The sequence below is a fragment of the Ischnura elegans genome, chromosome 5, assembly GCF_921293095.1.
Source record: "Ischnura elegans chromosome 5, ioIscEleg1.1, whole genome shotgun sequence".
In the NCBI taxonomy this organism is placed as follows: domain Eukaryota; kingdom Metazoa; phylum Arthropoda; class Insecta; order Odonata; family Coenagrionidae; genus Ischnura; species Ischnura elegans.
The window spans coordinates 3,593,398-3,600,859 of record NC_060250.1 but is presented as its reverse complement, the minus strand read 5'-3'; the positions used below and the strand labels follow the sequence as shown (position 1 = coordinate 3,600,859).

General features: G+C 41.2%; 1 non-coding gene across 1 annotated transcript; it reads left to right on the top strand.

The window, feature by feature from the left end:
* The first annotated feature begins 378 nt into the window (after window positions 1-378).
* Window positions 379-451, top strand: Trnas-gga. Its single transcript has one exon. It is a non-coding gene; the product is annotated as a tRNA-Ser (tRNA).
* Window positions 452-7,462: the final 7,011 nt, after the last annotated feature.

The window sequence follows — 7,462 nt, the reverse complement described above, 5'->3', positions numbered from 1 at the left end:
ACACACTGTGGCGTGGAGATGGAATGAAGGCCGAAAACACATGGAAAAAAGTTCACCTGAACCGGGAATCGAACCACGGACCTTCTGCTTTCCGGGCAGATGCTCAGACCACCGAGCTATCCAGGCTAATCTAATCTCCAGTGTTTTCGGCGGGGGTTTATACACCAAATCCCCCGAGGTCTAGCCCTATCATTTGGCCAAGAGATGGCTCTGGGCGTAGGTCCCGCCACGAACGAAGAATTCAACGCGGACAGAAGAAGAAATGGAATTAAAGATGGTCACAATCACACACACAGCAGGATAGATATAGAACATGCGTTTCGGGGAACGCTGATCCCAAGAAGAGGAAACGAACCATATATTACAACGATTAGATTAGCCTGGATAGCTCGGTGGTCTGAGCATCTGCCCGGAAAGCAGAAGGTCCGTGGTTCGATTCCCGGTTCAGGTGAACTTTTTTCCATGTGTTTTCGGCCTTCATTCCATCTCCACGCCACAGTGTGTCATCGTCTTGCATTTATGTTTCTATCTCTTTCTTTCAATTTCTATTATGTGTTATTATGATTGTATATTCGCCTGTGGCGACCTGTGTGAATGTGAATTTGAAATGTATATATATATATATATATATATATAAATAATGTAATATATATATATATATATATATAGAGAGAGAAAGAGAGAGAGAGAGAGAGAGAATGCAAAACAGTATCAGCGGGCATATTACGAAGATGAGGGACTCTGTACTTAACTATATTTTCGAAAAAATTCGTCACACTTTTTAGAGCAAAAATATTGGACGGGGCTAAGATGGTCAGTGAGCAATACATTATGACGGGAACGACAATAGTTGATAATTATGCGCGTAATGCAATCGGGTCTGCAATTTCTGATAAGCGCTAGAGGAAGCCAAAGAGAGACTTAGCCTAAGTCTTTGATGGTGAAGAATCGACTGAGGAAAAGGATGTTTAAACTGTGCCTGAAATCATAAGGGGACTATCATTTATTTAGGACTTATAAGGGTATCCTAGCCTAGGGTAAGGGTAAGGGAGCCTAGGGGCTCGAGAGAGGACTTTTCGATGACCCATTCAGTGTTTTAGCGTTTATCATAATGAATGGAGACCAATTAGATATCTTTCCTATGAAACTTCATCAAACGCCGCGGCGCGCCATAGGTATCTCTGGGATGGATTTGAAGACAGTAGATTTGCCATTGGTGTAGAAAAGAAAGTTTGCAATTGGTCGACATTGTGCTATTAATAATTCAGTCGTAGACCGGGGAACTGAGATGGGGTTGGAGTACGAAGGATAATACCTTCTTTGAATTTCTCTTCTTCGGATCCTGAAATATTCAAGGCCGACTTCTCTCATGCCTCGAGGATGCTGGGAAGTTTCAGCCTATTTAATATCCACGAAGCGATTCAGTGCTGCAAACTCTCAGACTATATTCAACCTCTTGCATTAGTAATGCTCTTCCGAAATCGCACGGGTGCACTGCCATGAACTATGAAGGAACATTATTTAAGCGAAATTTGGCCCAAGGTATTCTTATCTCGTTTTTGGGGTCCCTTACAGCGAAAATGGAAATTGGAAATACGGTTTGAATGGTGTACCTACTTCAGTGGTTTATAAGAATTGCTCTTTCGCACTGCTGCACTACACCACTAATTATTATACGCGATGATCATGTTTTCTTGGAAGTTTTCACAAGGCAATAATGGAAAAATTGAAGTTGTGTAAACCTCTTTGTTGTGGTCATTAACTGTGGGATTGTGGTTAAATGTTGTGTTATAGTAATCAATGCGAAATTCTTTAGAACTCAAATTTTCCTGATACCTACGTGTCCTTTTGTCTATCAAAATGCTGTTGGACACTGTGAATCGTACATAAAAAGGCTGGGTTTGTTATTGAAATACCTGAATAATAATAGAAAATATCAACTGAAGTATATATTTAGAATGTTAGCGTTTTACAAGAGAGATCATTAAAAAAAACAATATCATGCAATTTTTTATTTAAAAATTGTTATTTGCTTCTTGTATTTTATATTTCCAAACTATGGTATTCACAAGTTGCTTTGTTAAATTCTACAGGAGGGTAGTTCACGACGCTAGTGGTATGACTTGAAGGCTTTCTCTCTACAACTAACGTACTTTAATGTGAAACTGGACTAATGGTGCATGCTAATTATGCAATCTATCGGAGAGAATAGGAATTAATGGAAACTACCCTATTGTTATTCGAGGAAAAGTGGCGGTGGAATGTTATCTCGTCGAAGGAGGAGATTGGTAGGATTCCATTGTCTCCAATCTCCGGATATTGTGTTTTCGGCTGACGAGGACCAGTGTCTGCAGGGGATGTTAAACCTTGCCTTTTGATTTTAATATCGGAGCGACATTGCCCATTTACCGCTTAAACGGAAAAGCACTAGCAAAAATTCTCTGAGAAATTTTGATCTTCAATTTTGATTTGATTTTGAATTCTGAGCATGTAAGATGTGGGCAGTGTACCCAAGAATAGCGATCTGATTTCATCATGGCCTGTAGCTTTGTTCGCAGGCAAGGAGGAACTAACACTGAAGGCGTCATTCGGTGAATTTCAAATGGCAGATAGTGAATGGGAACAAATAGGAGAGGCGAGTGGACAATTTTGGTCGAGAGACGGCCAAGTGAAATTGTCTGCGAGAAAAGTTATTGAAGGCGAGCGTTCACACGTCACGGATAAATCTCTTTAATGAGCGTAAGGTGTTGAGGTTGGCCTTATTCTGCAGTTGATTAGTGTCCAAATTCTTTTAGACTTTATATTTATGCTATCGATTATTCCTTGTACGTGACTGGCGTAATCACGATGAAGCCGTTTCGTGGTATGCTTTGTCATACAGCGCCACTATAAACTGGCAATTCTGTTGTATGTGGACAACTTGATACATAAATAAATAGATAAAAGGTCAATGTCAACAACTGTATTTAATAAGAGACCCCCTGGTGTCTGAGCGTGGTAATGAATGAAATTATCTTTCCGAATAACGTTACTGTGGTTTACCGTCGAAGGCACTCAAATCCGTAAAAAATACACACAAAACAGCATTTCATATTCGCCGAAATAAAAACGTGAATATGGATACAGCCCACACAACACATACCTGATTTCTGCAAAATTGCCTACTTCGCATATGTCGTAAGCCTCCTCGTGGAATGAACGCATCATATCTTCAAGGCGAGGGATAATATAGGCCAGAAGAAATCCAAGAGCTCAAAATTATATGATCGGTGATATTCATCCAAATAGTGTTAAATTATGAACGAAATATGAGAATTGTGCATTAATAAATGAAATGCTTCCAAAGGAAGCCACGAAAAGCAATAGGAACAGGCAAGAAAGAGTGAGATATAAACGTGGAGATATTTATGGAATGGTGGGGTATCAACTTGATGGGTATGAAGCGCATTGATATCAAGGGTGGGATAGATTTCTCAACGCTTTCTCAAGAGTGCTAACACAGGAGTGGAATGAATATATGAGACTGAGATGCAGCCAGCGACGGAAAGGGGGGGTCCCGTTGTAAGTGCTCATCTGCTGCTGCTCGGAGAGCGAGGAATTATGGGAAAATGAGAGACATCACCAAAAGGAATCCTCTTCCTGCTGTAGTGTAAAAAAGAGTAATGGCAATAATCCCCCACCAAGCACCAGTCAATTAAGGAGGGAGTGTCCAATCGAGTATTCATTGCCTGCCCTTATTGCATTCATCTCTACGACTCCCTTCACAACCTCCGATATGAAGCACACTGTGAAATACCAAATACATTATTACGGCGGCTATGTTCCTCCACGAGGAATCGAAAATGAAGCGTTCATCATCATCTCAAGAAATTAAATGCATTAGAAAAGGAGCGATTAAGTCCTCGTCCATTTCTGTACTATCCATCGCCATCAAAGTGTTTTCTGGCCACGGTCTTTAACTGTAAAATGAAAACGAAATTGAAAAATAAAAGTCAACCTTACTTACTTACTTGCCTCTCTCAACAAATGGTCTATCTGCGCTGCTGGGCGACAACGTAGGAGATTAAAGCGCAGTGTCATGGAAACACGGATGTCAAAGGAGAAAGAAATGAAGAAAATATTTAGAGAAAACTGTTCCACGCAGTTTATTTCGACGTTTCACAGCTTAAGATATCAATATTAATTCGAATTCACATGCATTAATTTGTTTTATTTGGAGATAACCATATCAGGAGGGAGAGGGTGATACTTAATGAAGAGGAGGTTGCAAACATGACATGGAATTCCAATAGGCAACATGAGATGGTCTTCTTTTGGATGCCAATAGAGAGATCTAATATCGACTTTCAAGGTTAAATTGCTCCTCCTTATCCTTATGTTTTACTCTACTTAGAATTTTGGACTCTTGACAGATTTCACAGAGCAAATACTCTTTCTTGTAATGAAGGATAAGTGATTAAAAGCTTTGTGATTGTCTAACTGGAATTAAAAACCTATCATTCAATAACGCTCACACAGAAAAAAATCAAATGGTTCGAATCAGCACAGCCCTTTAAATATGAGAAGCCATGCGCCTGGTTAAAAGAAACGGACGTCTAGCATACAATCACTAATAGCGTTCACGCATGGATGAAACAGTGAGGGAAAAAATATAAGCTATGGCCCACGCAGTTTTATCTCAATCCATGTTCCAAATAGTTTAGTGACATCTAGGAACGGCTATATGATATCGGGACAACCGCATTCCTCAAGCGATTCTTTCCATATTTCCATTCGTAGACTCCATTTAACTCGAGCGTAGCGTAGTCACAGGAAACGGCGACGAGCAGCGCCAAAAAATTTGTGGCGGTCGCAAAGGAAAACTCCCCCTCTGCATTCAAGAGAGCGAGTCCCCCATTTCTACGGAAGGGAACTTCCTTCCGGTGGCAGAGGGTGGAATGGAGAGAGGAATGCAGAAGATTATTAACCCAGAGAAATATCCTTGCGCGAACAAGTCAAGTCTGTTGGACTCTGCAATCACGAACATTAAACTTGCGCTTCCGAATCAAAAACCCACGAGAAGAACACGTTGTATGAACAGTGGCGATTGCGAAACATGGTGACACCCGGGGAGCGCTCGCAACACAACACAACCCTCGTCAACAACGCTCGAGCAACAAGGTGAACTCCGCAACAAGGAAAGCAGTCGCCTCAGGCATTGAACGCGAGGGAGCTTGTAGATATGTCCATCAGAATACAAGGACAAAAACGACGCAACTAACCTCCAGATCGATATAGCTGGTGTTATAACACTGGCTGGATGGCAATTGTAGAATATAGGAGATTACAGGACATGAATGGGAGGTGAAGGAGGCCTCCTACGAGACACACAGATTCAGTGATGGAGAAAGTGAATAGGAATTAATCGTTAAAAATAGAAACTTGATATGAGACTAGAATGGACAGCTGCGTCAATACAATCTTATCTTGAAAAATTCGAAATGAGATATCCGCAAGTTCAAACACATTCAACAAACGCCATAAGTAGAGTAGTACTTCAAGTTCAAATTCACTGGGTAAAACACAATTGACTACAATATTATAAAAGTTTGATAAAATCTGCCGCGGACCGATTCCAAATTGATGTCCAAATTCACTGTAGGTAATCGAAAGTCAGCCGATAAAAGGAATTCAAAGAAAAATCCTTCGGAGATTCTCCGCATTCGAATGCTGCTGGTTTACTCCGCGATTGTCACTTATTCTACACACAGTCCTATGGATTTCCAATATTACGCTACATAGTTACCTACCTACACTCTACCCTCTGAAGGAGTAGTGTAGAGAACTGCCATCCAGAGGACTCTGCTTCTACATGGCTAGCAGCGTCGGAAAGAGTAGAGGGACGCAAAGAAAGTGCCAATTCTCATCGCCAGAGTGCGCTCCCGGGTGAAACATTGCGGTGGCGTGGTGAAAAAAGGACAAATGAAGGGCAAACGGCGCTCGCTTCTAAATTAATGAGCGCATTAAAGGTTCTCGCTTGCACAGCCGGCCATTTCTTCGTTGTCCGTGGATGACCGTTATCATAATAAATGGACAGAAATGCAATAGGAATGCTAAACGTATGTGCTCAGCTCTAATTAGAAATTCAACGCGGAGTAATAATTCCACGACTTTTGGTCTTTTATCCAGTTAACCCGCCCAGAGATAACCCCAGCTTGTTTTTTTACTTTATCTCATCGTATGATCTCGCTCTTAATTTTCCCTTGTACAAGGCAATAAATAATTCCAATTCTCTCGACCTCACGACTCTCATAACATACATTTCCGGCTCTTAGCCAGCTACAACACGCACATCCATCGTCATTCCTAAAAAATACAAATTCGAGTGACCAGGCCTCATAATGGATTGAAACAAAAGGTGGAAGCAGAGATAATGAATTCCACTCGTATCTGGGTGGCATTAAATATAATATTTCGATACGATTTTAAGTCACTCCGCCGGTTGTCAGCCAAATCATGTGAGTTGCGACGCAGCTAGGAAGAAAACGCAGACCGGTCGGACGAATCAAAATCATGAGGGCGAGCCCCGAACGGACAGAACAAAAGACAGCGAATGTGCGTGGGAGTGGCAGCAAAGGATTCTGGGAAATGAAGGCGATATTCGAAGTAGTCACGAACCCCAGAGTAAATAGCGCCACACCGCTGGGACACGGAGATTGTGGAACGAGAAAAGCATCATGGGATAGGGTGACCGCCTGATGAGGGTCTTTGGGAAAACAAAATCAATAATAATGCGTGTTCTGAAAATTTTAAATCTCAATTTCACAATCAATTCTTCATTGGCTAAGCACAAGCACGCACTCAAAAAACTGCCGATCAAACGAGGGCTAAAGGGTTTGTTCTAGAATACGATTTCATTTCCTCTACTACCACTTAGGACTCGCAATATCCTTCCGAATTGAACACGGAGAAGATTCCAATTGCTTGCGATGTGTTCTCAGTAGTTCTTTCTGCCTGCTTCGAGTTGGGGCGATGGATATTGGGATCCTCAAATCCATATTTACATCAGTGTGCAATTCATATGCGCGAGAAAAATGAAGATGTGGAAAAAGGGCGTGGAAGTAAAATTAAATTTTGATGCTGAGTAAACCATTTATTTTAAAATTAATCCTCTTTTTGCTACGTAATTGAACGGGGTGGCGTTGTAAACTCCAAGATGTATCCTAAATAAGAGGATGAAGTCCTTTTACATATCTGCACGCTATCAGCCGAGTAATTGCATTCAAGAGAAAAGGAAGACTAGGATATTGGCCAACATATGAGATAGAGAAGTGAGGAAATAAAATCAGAGCTCACCTGGAACCTAAGCACACACACACATTAAAAATGGCCGATAGGAACAACTTCTATGCCATCTAGTGTCACCTACCTGGAATAGAAAACATATGATAATTAGATAGGCTCAACAGATTCATACTTCAAT